This window comes from Carya illinoinensis, chromosome 13 (assembly GCF_018687715.1).
Source record: "Carya illinoinensis cultivar Pawnee chromosome 13, C.illinoinensisPawnee_v1, whole genome shotgun sequence".
NCBI lineage: Eukaryota > Viridiplantae > Streptophyta > Magnoliopsida > Fagales > Juglandaceae > Carya > Carya illinoinensis.
Genome location: NC_056764.1, coordinates 24,070,378 through 24,083,494, shown reverse-complemented (window position 1 = coordinate 24,083,494; position 13,117 = coordinate 24,070,378). Strand labels below are relative to the sequence as shown.

At 39.6% G+C, this 13,117-nt stretch overlaps 1 pseudogene; it reads right to left on the bottom strand.

The window, feature by feature from the left end:
• LOC122291057 overlaps nt 1-13,117 on the bottom strand; it is a 38,976-nt pseudogene that overhangs the window by 22,499 nt on the left and 3,360 nt on the right.

Sequence of the window (13,117 nt, the reverse complement as noted above, 5' to 3'; positions counted from 1 at the left end):
TCGACAAGGGAGGCTAAGTTTGTGGCATGCTCTGAGGCCATAGTGGCATGGTTTATGGCTGAGGAACTTTATCTCAGGGCTTGGAGTTGTCAACTCTATAGCCAGGCCACTGAGAATTTATTTGTTATAATTCATCTGTAGTATTTTTCTCCAAAAATGATAGATATTCTAAAGGTGCTAAACACATGGAGCTCAAATACCTAAGTGTTAATGAAGAAGTACAGAAACAAATAGTGTCCATAGAATATATTAGTACTACGCTTATGATAGCAGACCCATTAACTAAGGTTCTAGTAGCGAAGCAGTTTAAAGAGCATGTTAACATAATAGGTCTTATGATGTAAACATGTTATTGAGCTCGTAGATGTTTTTATTTTATTTTGGACACTTAATGATATATATTATGGTTGTTTTGTTTCTGTTTTCTTGTCATTCCACTTATTTGTACATTGAATGGTTTGGAAGAATGATGGCATGATAATGTCTGCAACAGACATGAATTGGAATCCAATGCATCACGGTATTAGTCTTAATTATCCCAATTAAAGATCATGTTAAATTAGTTACTAGTGTTGTGGTACATGGAAGGGAATTTGTTGGTTATATAATTGAGGACCGGCACGACTCACATTAGTAGTTGATTTGACATTGATATTATGGAACTCATGTAATGTATTTTGAGCTATGAAAGTTTCAGGAAATGAATTCGCGTAGTATGGTTAATTTCATGTGATAAACCCATGAACGAAAAATCTTATTCTATGGGCGTATGAGCCAAGTGGGAGAATATAAGAGTTTTATTTAAACTCTTTGTCCCACGCACCCATCCTAATAGAGTTTAAAATAAATCAAAACTTATCAGTTAATGGATGAGTTATAATGGGATAAGAAAAATTCATAAGAGATAAGATTAAGTGCATGTTTGAGATTGCGGTGGGAAATATAGCTTATAACTTTAGAATTTATAACTTATAACTTAAGTAATAAGTTCTACTATTAAAAAGTTATTTAGTGTTTGGTAACCATATGTTTAAAGCACTTTCAAATATGTTATGTTTGTTTGGAAACAAATTAAAAAAATAATTTCTTAGGTAGAAATGACGATTATTTAAATTTTTAAAGATTGTGATCATATCCTTGAAAGTTTAAAATTTGTAATTATTTTAAAGTTATATGGATATTTTCGTCCATTGAGAATCTTTTTAAAATTTGAATTGCGTTCTGCATTATCCGAAAAAGCACGTTTGAGAAAAAACATCAAAATGATATTTTTCCTTAAACGTACCTTTTAGTTTATTTGAAATTAAAAGTGTTTTGATATGTAATACCCAAACGACATAATTTTTTCATTAAAGAGCTTTTAAGAATATTTAATCACTTGTTAAGACTTCTAACGCAACCCCAAACAGACCCTAAAACTCTATATCTCTAATTATAGTCAGATACAAAGTCTGAGATTTCTTCATGGTCATAACTCTATAAATAGGATTGAGGGGTTCAAGGGTTTTCACCTACAATATCAGAGTGTCTTTAGCCATCGTGAGACACTTAAGAGGCAAAGTTGCTAAGGTGATCTTTCTCTCATAACCAGATCTAATTCTTTATCGAACGGATGGAGAAATGTACGTGTTAATTTATTATTGCTTTATTATTGTGGATCATAGAAAATCAAAGATCTAATTATTAAAAGTTCATGTTAAAATATTTAACATCTCCAACCTCCCCTGATATTTTGAAGTACTCGATCCCAAAACCTGCAATTTGCTGTTGCCAGTTACATTCACAAGATGGAAAATGGTTACAGTTTTTCATTTCTTGTCACAAATTTGGCAAAAACCTACCTTGCAAGAAGCTCCCGAGATTTTCAATGTTAGAGGCAACCAGATTGTGAAGATCATCACCAGCCCAAACAGGGCAAATGCAAATGCAAACAAATACTGATGTGAAGCTACCAATAAGATTGCAGACACTCTTCTATGTGCCACATCTAACAGGTCTTCTTCTTGATAGCCGGATATTGATACCAAACAAACTGTCAGCATAAATATAAGGAGCCCATAGTCATATCTCGCCTTCATTTGAGGGAAAAACCATATGAATGTCACCACCCCAGCTGAAAATCATCACCAATTACACCAAATTCAGGTATAATTCCAACAAAAGTTTAAAATTTGATACGCTATTAGCTTGTTAGAAAGTAGGAGGTTTGAGTTTCCTGTTGTGAGTTTCTAACCAATAAGGAAGACAGAGCCCAAGGAGTATGGACTCAACTTTGTCCCCAGAACGACTTGCAAGGTAATGGGCACCGAATCCAAGAGCCCCAACTATGAATGTCGCCAATCCTCTGTTTAAACCTCTTCCAAGTGTTGCTCCTGTGTTACGGAACATCAAAAAAACATTGTCGATATCCATCAAACTTTCCAGCAATTCAGATAGGCAGTCGTTAGTTAGCTGAAAAGGTTAAAAAAAAACAAAACAAAATGAACCGGCGGAGAATTCCAACACGACAATAACGGTCAAAATTGCCCACATTGCAGAGCCGCCAAAACCTTCATAAAGAGATTCAACGTAGTAGATCAACGAGACCAACGTGATATCTAGTCCAGCTTTCAGGGAATGAATAATCCTTCTCGGCTCATCTTGTCCATTGTTTTTTTTATCTTCCTCGCAGCTTCGACTACCTTGCTGCCTAACCTTCCAGGAAAGGCCTTCAACCTCCCTCACCCACTAACGGAAACTAATTCATTTTGTTGAATTTCAGAACTCATTTACACGACTGGTTGTACTCGTCTGATAGAGAGGGTCCGAGGGAGAGGTCTTTTAAACAACAGAGTAAAGACAACAACTTATGTTTATTGTGTTGTGAAGAAGATGAGTTGCGGAGATGGAACTAGATCAGAGAGGCAAAGCCATCACTGTATATATAGATCAAAAACTTTTGCATGGAAACTAATATATTACTGTTTTAGGAGAACAAGTTTTCGTGTACTGCTGTCTTTGCAACATTCCAATACCTTAAATTAAAGAACCCCTAAGAGTTTGACTAGTGGGACTCTTAGCACCTATGACTTATAATGTGCTACAGCAGTCGCCCTTCTGGCTAAAGTAATGGTACCTACTTTTGTTTGTTTGTTTGTCCGTCTTGTACAAATTTTTGTTTGTCCGACTTATCTCTCACATTTTTTCCTGTTTTCAAAGCCCACGAGATCCTCAAAAAGACTCAAACATAGTAACAAGGCAGAGGCTGTTAGACAGCCCTGCCCATCCCCATGAATGCCCTGTGCTGGAACTGCCGAGGGCTTGGGAACCCTCAGACAGTTAGGGAGCTCCACAGTTTAGTGAGAGATAAGTCCCCATCTTTGGTGTTCCTTATGGAAACCAAATGCAGGAGAGAGAAAGTAGAAACCATCAAAAATAAGCTAGGCTTTGACTGTAGTTTTGTTGTGGACTGCATTGGTCGAAGTGGAGGATTAGCATTCTTTTGGAAACATCAAACACAAGCCAATCTGGTCTCATACTCCCTCAGGCATATATCCCTGCAAGTTCAATTCTCTAACTTCCCAATTCTCTTCATGGTTACTGGTTTTTATGGTCACCCTATAGCAGCAAAGAGAAAGGAAAGTTGGGCCCTTCTTAGACATCTTAAACCTGACATATTCACCCCCTGGATGTGTATGGGAGACTTTAATGAGATTACTTCCCATGGTGATAAGTGGGGTGGCCTGCCCAGATCTTTTAGACAGATGGAAAAATTCAGACAGTCCCTTGCTTTTTGCAATCTTGGTGACATTGGTTATGTGGGCTCTCATTATACTTGGAGCAACAACCGAGAGGGGACCAGCTTTACCAAGGAAAGATTGGACAAGGAACTAGTAAACTGTGCATGGCATGATTATTTTGATTTAAACCTAGTCACCATTCTACCTTCAATATGCTCTAATCACAACCCTCTCCACATCTCAAGCAGGGTTACAGACCCTATCCCTCGCACCCATAGGAAAGTCTTCAGGTATGAGGCCTCTTGGGCTAAGCAAGATGAGTGCCTGGCAGTGATTAAGAGGGCCTGGCAGGGATCCCTACAAACAGGTTCAAGGGTAGATGTCACTAGAAGAAGTCTTGAGAGATGCAGATTCCAATTAAGAGAGTGGAGTAACATCAGCAGAAATGCTCACTAGCAGGAAAGGACCCATAAGAATGAACTTTTGAGATCCCTGCAAGCTGCCAATACTGGCCTGGATAATGATCAAATCAAATCCTTACAAAAGGAGTTGAACTCCTCACTAGAGCAGACTGACCTGAAATGGAGGCAAAGAGCCAAACAAAGGTGGCTCCAAGATGGTGACAGGAATACCAAATACTTTCACAAGTGTGCCTCGGTTAGAAAACAGAGAATATAATTCAGAAACTTCACACAGAGGAGGGCCAGGTTTTGACATCCCCTGAGGACATAGGGTCTGAATTCCAAGCTGTATTTATGGACCTTTTCACATCCTCCAACCTCAATGTTTCCAACTCCATTTTGGATGTCCTCAATCCCACGGTCACCTCTGAAATGAACCTGTCTCTCACTAAGGCATACACCAGGGAGGAGATCGAGCTGGCTATACATAATATGAATCCACTGGGCTCACCTGGTCCAGATGGATTTCCAGCAATTTTCTTTCGAAGCCACTGGATCACGGTAGGCAAAGATGTAACAGATGCAGTATTAGAGCACCTTAACACAAAGGCTGGCTTTCAAGCTATCAATCACACCTTTATAACCCTCATTCCAAAGAAGAATTCCCCTATGAAGGTCAGTGACTACAGGCCAATTAGCCTCTGTAATGTGTATTACAAGATCATAGCAAAGGTTCTTGCAAACAAGTTGAAGACCATCTTGCCAAAGATAATATCTGACACACAAAGTGCATTTGTGCCAGGAAGAATGATTTCAGACAATACTATAGTTGCTTATAAACTCCTACACTCAATGCAAAACAGAAGAAAGAATGGTAGGGAAGCTTACATGGCCCTCAAGCTTGATATGAGCAAGGCCTATGATAGACTAGAGTGGCCTTTCATTCACAAAGTGCTCCAGCATATGGGTTTTGATAGAGAGTGGATTGATCTGATCATGCAATGTATAGGAACAGTGTCTTACTCAATCCTGCTTAATGGCATCCCTCAACCCTCTTTCAAACCATCAAGAGGAATACGACAAGGAGACCCCCTTTCCCCATATTTGTTTATTCTGTGCTCAGAAGTTCTCTCATTGGCTCTGAATTTGGCTGAACAGCAAGGCTGTATCTCGAGTTTCCCTCTTTCAAGAGGCTCTATAACAGTCAACCACTTATTTTTTGCAGACGATAGTATGGTCTTCTGCAAGGCACATCAACAGGAATGGACCCAACTTCAGCTCATACTCAATTCTTATGAAGCAAGCTCTGGTCAGAGGCTCAACCTGGAGAAGTCTTCAATCTACTTCAGCAAGAACACAAGCCAAGAGGCCCAATCTTCTATTCTAAACATGGCTGGTATGAAGGCATCGGGTCCCTTTGAGAAGTACTTAGGCCTACCTCTTCTATTGGAAAAAACAAGAGCAGAGCTTTTAATCCTATATTGGACAGAATCAGAAATCAGATGAGCAATTGGAAAACAAATCTCTTGTCCTCAACAAGGAAAGAAGTCTTGCTAAAGTCAGTCATTCAATCCATTCCCACATATTGCATGGGAATCTTCCTAATTCCCAAAGGAATCCTAAGAAACATAAATAAGCTGATGCAATCCTTCTGGTGGGGGATTAACAACCAAAAGTCCAAAATGCACTGGATTAGTTGGAAAGGAATTGGTAAGGGCAAGCAAGTTGGAGGCCTGGGTTTTAGAGATTTTGAAGACTTCGATAAAGCCATGCTAGCCAAGCAAGGGTGGAGGCTTCTCACCAACACCCAATCCCTTGCCTCTAAGGTTCTCAAAGCCAAATACTTTCACTCTGGTGACTTTCTATCGGCTAAAGTCAGAGGGAGTGATTCCTTTGTATGGAAGAGCATAGCAGCAGCCAGGGCTTTGTTGGATGAAGGTCTCATCTGGAAGATTGGAAATGGTAATTCAGTGAAGATCTGGTCAGACCGATGGCTGCCTACCCCTACCTCTTTCAAGGTCCAATCTCCTCTCAAGATCCTCAGTTCAGGAGCTACTGTAAACTCTCTAATAGATCAAGATACTCACTCCTGGAATCTGGCTCTCATACAAGAGGTCTTCACTCTTGAGGAAGCAGCAGTCATATCCAAGCTACATGTCAGCCCGTGCAGTAGCAGTGATAAACTAACCTGGAGATGCACCACAAATGGCTTGTTCTTAGTAAAATCAGCATACCACCTCCAGGTTTCCATGAATGAAAGTAGGCTTGGGCAGGGCTCACAACCATCTAACCAGGGGGCCCTATGGAAGCAATTGTGGAAGCTTAAAGTGCCAAATAAAGTCAAAGTGTTTTTGTGAAGAGCAGCAAAGGACATCCTTCCCACCAAAGCAAACTTGTTTAGAAGGAGGATTGTTGAATCTCCTTTATGTCCCATATGTCACTCCTTTCCAGAGACCACAGCTCATGCTCTATGGTCATGCACGACAGCCCAGGATGTTTGGAGCTATGGCTCAAGAAGACTCCAAAAGTGCAGATCAGAGGAACTACCATACCATGAACTACTTGCAGGCCAGCTCTCTATTCTCCCTGCTGAGGAACATATGGAGCTGGCTCTTACAGCATTGGAATTGTGGTACAGGAGAAATAAGTTTGTTTTTGAATCTAGCTTCAGCTCCCCTCTGCAAGTCTCCAAGTCTGTCACCTCAAGAAGGAGTGAACTGGAAGAGTTCAACAGTCAAACAAAGGAGCAATTGCCTTTCCCAACTCGGGGACCAGTCGGGTGGTGCAGGCCTCCTACAGGTTCCTACAAAGTAAACTGGGATGCAGCCATTGACAGGGTGAAATGCATGGTGGGAATTGGTGTGGTAGTCAGAGACTGGAATGGCCTAGTCACAGCAACACTTAGAAGTCCTAAAAACTCCTTCCCTGATCCTCTGCTGGGAGAGGCTTTGGCTGCACTGCGAGCTGTGCAGTTGGGTCTAGAGATTGGCCTTCATAATGTCATTTTTGAGGGGGACTCTAAGCTAGTGGTCAGTGGGATTAACAGTGGTGCTGAGGATTGGAGCTCTGCAGGCATGATCTTCCTTGATATTAAGAAATTTTTGCTTTCCTACCAATCTTGGTCTTTTAGACATGTACCAAGGCAGGCCAATGTGATGGCTCACTCCCTAGCTAAAAGCTCTTTGGAGCTTGGTGTGGAGTCTGTTTTGTTAGAGGATTATCCTCAGTGTGTTTGTAACCTTCTTCACTCATAGTCCTAATATGAAGTTCCCATTTTCTCAAAAAAAAAAAAATTAATCCTAAAACGTTACCGGTATTGAAATATTTTGTTCTAGTGTCTTAACCGAAACGGCTACTGGAACGGTATTCAAAACTTTACTTTGTTGTCAACATTTGCAATTCTTTTTGTTTACTTTGTGGTGGATTAACTAACTGCTATTGTTGTCCTCTATTGTACCATGAAATAAGCAGAATTTTTGAATTATGTATCTTGAGTTCAAATTTGTTTAGTTCGTGTATTTTGGTTTTACTGGTGCATTTTCTTTCGGACCTTCATAATTTGATTTATAGAGATATGAATGTGTCATTGAAAGGTATCCTACGATAGTTTTGTGGTAGGTTGGAGTTGTTTCTGTAGGATGGTGTGGTTATCTATTTTTGTTGGTTCGTGATGGTATTCCTGTTTGTTTATTATGATTTTAAGTATGGATGACCAACAAAATATCGTATCTACCAGACCATATGTGTAGCGAAATTATAGGATCAAAAAGTTCAAGTTTACGTAATTCTTTGAACAAGGTCATAAATTATAGAGACTAGAACATACCTCGTACATGAAAATTTCAAATTTAGTAATCTTTTTACCGTAATGATCTTCTCTTCAATCCCCTTGAGATAGGCTAGAAAGAGAATCGGCTTCCAACTAGATCACCACCGTGAACCATCCGATGAGAGAAGAGGATCATCTGACCAAACTATTAATGCGTTTTCCATGTTGCAAAGACCAAAGAGCTTCAAATAATGTGAAGACCAAAGAAACCCCATTGGAGCAATTGTAGAGAATTTGAGAATCAGTTTCAATTTCCACTAATAAAAACCAAGTTGACAACACCTTCTAACCCCTTCCAACAAACCCCTCAATTCAGCAAAGTTATTAGATCTCTGACCTAAAAAAAATATAGTAAGTGACACACATTTGACAACCAGCATTACAGCACTGGCAGGCCCAGGCTTACCCAAGCTACTGTTGTCCGTATTAAGCTTGACCCAATTCTGAGTGGGAGGAATCCACTTAACCACTGAGACCTTCTTAGCTTTAGGAACTAACACCGGAATATCTAGCCTGTTCAATATAACAAATATCCTTTCTGGGATTTTTAAAGACTTTAAACCCAATTACATGAGTCTATGGATCCATAACTTGATAGCATGCCAAATCGACTGAACCGAGTCCATCTTGCCATCATACCTAGCTCTACACCTCTGTTCCAATAGTTTCCAAGAGACAATGGACGTGTAAGTCCAAAAATAGTCCAAGCCTAAGATGGCTTACTCACGACAAAACCAGATATTAACTTGCTCCTGCCAAGTATGGAAAACACCCATATAAACACCAAATTGAACCGAGGCCATCCTCCAAACTTGCCTAACAAAGTCGCCATTACAAAAAATATGATTGAGATCTTTAGTATGTCCAGAACAACACAGTTAGTGGCCTTCCACATCATAACAAAAATTTGCTTAGGGATAAGATTATGCCAAATCCAGTGAGCCCAGGTTAAAGGAAACTCCCGAACTCTATTACACTCCCAAGAACTTTTTGTGGTAAACTTTCCAACATTCTCTTTCATTCAAATTAACACATCCTGCCCCTCTTTAGGCCTTGCCAAAAACTGATAAAACTCAATAGCTTTATCAAGTCCAACAAGCCATTCTAAACAACAAGTATTCCAACCATTATCCATGCGTAACTCTTTAATTTTAAGCAAAGGTTGGTGAATCATTGGGAATTACATATTAAGAGGACCCCCATCCTCCCACTTATCATACCAAAAAGAGAGGTTAACCTCACAAACAATCTATTTAGAATTATTTAAAACATCTGGAATACTTTGGACAATCATCTTCCAAAACCGGGTACCCTTATTCAGTTCCAATAAAGATAAATGATTATCCCACACATACTTACTTCTGAAGAAGTTCGCCAACAAAGAGTTACTCGAACTCAATCGCCAAGCAAGTTTTAAATGTAAAGCCCTTTAAGTGCCTTCAAAACCCAGATACCTAATCCATCTTCTTCAATTTGCAAATCTTATTCCAACCCACCCATTTGCTTTTGCCTTTCCCCTCAAAATCACCCCAAAAGAAAGAGCTAAGGAGTTTGTTCAACTCTTTAAGCACTAATTTGGGGACATGTAAGACCGTGAGGAGATGAGTTTCCATACTCAAAAGAACATGGCAGAGAGGAATAGTTCTACCACCTACAGAAAGCATTTTCATCTTCCATCCGGCAATTTTCTTTTTGACTTTTCCAAGCAAATTACCAAAATCTGAAGCCTTCAATCTATCAATCATAATGGGCACACCCTAATACTTAAATGAAAATGAGCCTTGAGAGAAACCAGTAACTCGAATAAGTGATCTCTTTCTTGCAACTGAAATATGTTTAGAAAAATAAATGGCACTTTTTTCTTTGCTAAGAACTTGACCCGACCATTCTTCATAAAGATTCAACACTTGCATCAAACCTCTCAGTGACCTTTTCCCACCATTAGCAAAAATAACAATGTCATCAGCATACATAAGATGGGAAACAAAGGTCCAATTTTTCCAATGTGAAAGAAGTGCTTTAAGCGATGAGATAGGACCTATTGCATGATAATGCTTTAAAAGCGGGTCACCTTGCCTCAGCCCATGTTCACCTTTAAAGAAACCCATTGGAGTGTCATTCATCATGATAGAGTACTAGGGCATACAGATGCAAGACCTCATCAAGGCACAGACATGATCCAAAAAACTAAAAGCACCCAAGACATGAAGAAGAAAATTCCAATCAATTCTATCATAGACCTTCAACATATCAAGTTTAATTAACACATTACCCCCTATAGACTTTTTATTAGTAGAGTGAGTCATTTCCTGGGTAGGACTAATATTTTCAAAGATGCTACAACCAGGAAGAAAGGCCCCCTCCTCTTGAGAAATCATCTTAGATAACATACCAGTCATACGAAAAATAATAATCTTTGCACAAATCTTGTAAACTACTGAACATAGACTGATAGGTCTTAATTTATCAAATCTTGTATGCTTATCCAGCTTAGGAATATAACAATATAACAGGCTGTAAAAAATCAAAGAAGGGATTTCATTTGAAAAAACTCAGAAATAGCATCCAGAAGTTATTCCTTAACAAAATCCCAACAAACACGAAAAAAAAAAACGAGCCAAAACCATTCAGACTAGGACTACTATCGATGGGAATACTGAATAAAGCATCCTTAATTTCCTCAATAGTAGGGGTTTTATAGATCAAAGAATTCTCTTCCATAGAGATAATATAGGAGATTGAGGTACTTAAGTTAGGCAAATCCCGATTACCACTCTGCCCCAAAAAGATTTGAAAAACATCAACTGCAACTTTATGAATGTCAACAGAAGCATTTAAAGTAGTACCATTGACCAAACACATCTCACTAACCCTATTATGCTTTTTAGCATTTAGAATAGCGTGGAAGAATTTAGAATTCTGGTCCCATCTTTCAACCAATTCTTCTTAGCCAAATGAGATAAATCCATGTCCTCTCTACCCAACCAAGTATGAAGTTCCAATCTAGAGACCATCAGATCATTGTCACCCTCAACATTAAAACAGTTTTGAAGACTAGTTTCATACGTTTTTCTAATTCTTGGATGATGACATTAGTTCTCCCAAAAACCCACTCGTTTCACTGTTTTAATGCCCACCTTAACCCTTTTCAGTTTGAAGTTCCAATGCTTCCATACTCTCTCCACAATGTTAAGAAAATCAGCTTGATCAGTTCAGATAAACTGAAAACAAAAAGGACTAGGATCATACTTGTACAAGTCCTCTCCCATCTAAATAACCAAAGTGGAGTGATCCGATATAGTGTGAGCTAGAACTTGGTAAAAAAACATTTGGAAAACAGTTAAGAAAGTTAGAATCAAGAAAGCAGTGATCTAACCTTGCCGAGCTCCTTGCCAATCTGCCTTGTCCATTGCACCAAGTCATTCTTGGTCCTTTAAAACTCATTTCTAGCAAGTTGCAATTCTGAGTACACAAATTAAAGTCGAACATTGCAGCAAATAGACAAGGATGCCCACCTCTTCTTTCCGAATCATCTTTGACAATATTGAAGTCACCACAAAGGACCCATGGCAGATTACCTGTTACAATAGCCTCCAAATCATGCAAGAGGGATTCCATCTCAAGCGGACTACACTTGGCATACACAATAGTGAGAACAAAAACCTGACCATTCTCCTCCACTTTCAAAGTCACAAATTGATTAGAACTAGCCAGCCAAGACATTGTAACTCCCAAGTTCCACAACAACCAAATCTTATCTCCATTAGTTTTATTCGTAATAAACATATCACATTTAAATTTACTGAAAAAACTTGGAATTCTACCCTCCAACAAAAAAGCCGTAGCCAGGGCTAAAATATTAGGTTTATACTTGTTAATAAGCTTTTTCAATCGCATATGAGAAGTACCCAGCCCCCTTATATTCCAGAATAAAATTGGACTAATCATAAATTAAATTTAGAATGATGAATTATCACGTAGGTAGAGCTCCTTTCTGGAAATTTCTCAACTAGATTTTTGGGACCTTCGGAATCAATACTGTAATCCTACAAGAAGAATGACAATGGGAGAGAAAGAAATTGACTCTGACCAACGAACGAAACTCTCCAATAAAGCCACCAACTACAAATATAAGTTCCTCATCACATTTATTTCATAATTTAATGTTGGAATTGACGAGCACATTAGATGAGCATCGTCTGATATTGGAAACGTAATGGGTAGGCAAGGAGCTCACCATTGTACTTTCGTGCACAAGCCTTGCACATCACACACAAGTTGGGAAGGGACCCATCTTATATGCATACAGGGACCCTTTCATTTTACATGCATGCCTAAAACATCACCATCTCAACAAGTTTCTTCTATAGCCTGGATGGAATCCTTGCCCACAACAAGGAAGAGCATGGGACAAGCTTCATGATCACATAGAAGTTTCAGTCGCAGGCATCCTAGCCCCAGAGGTTCCTTTAGTGGGTATGTTTTCCCACCACATATCCACTCATATATGGGCAGAGGTTTAGAGCACACCTCTTGAGGTCCCTCTCTAGAAAGGGTGTTTCCAGGCATGGCAACCAGCAACACAAAGAACTAAGTGCTGGGACGAGCATCGTGGAATCAACAATACTTGCCATCTCGGCCACCACATGGAAGAGCACATGGGCTTGCATCCTCGCTAGCCACAATGGAGAAGTTCAAGGTGAATTCCGTGCTTGCCCCCAAGGTTCCACCATTGGGCCACCTCACTGAAAAGTGAGGAACAACTTGGGAGCGAGAACTATGTTTGTCCCCCAATGAAGAGTAGCTCAATTTGCTCTCCCTAAGGTTCCATCAGCAAGAAACTCTCCCATCAATGAAGAGCCCCCTACCTTCCATGGTTATACAATTAGGCTACCACACCTAAAATCGAGGAACAGCTTGAGTGAACATTGTGCTCGCCCTTGAGCTTTTACCATAGGGAATTTTTGCCCCCATAGAAGAGAAGCTTTGGCAAGATTGATGATTACTTCCCTTGAGGCTATTCAAGTGAGCTACCTTGCCCAAAACTAGGAGCAACTTAGGGCAAGCATCGTGCGTTCCCTCGAGGTTCCACTAGTGGGAATCCTCATACCCCTATCAAAGATAAGCTCAATGTAAGCTTGATGCACACCCCCAATGTTATACCAGCA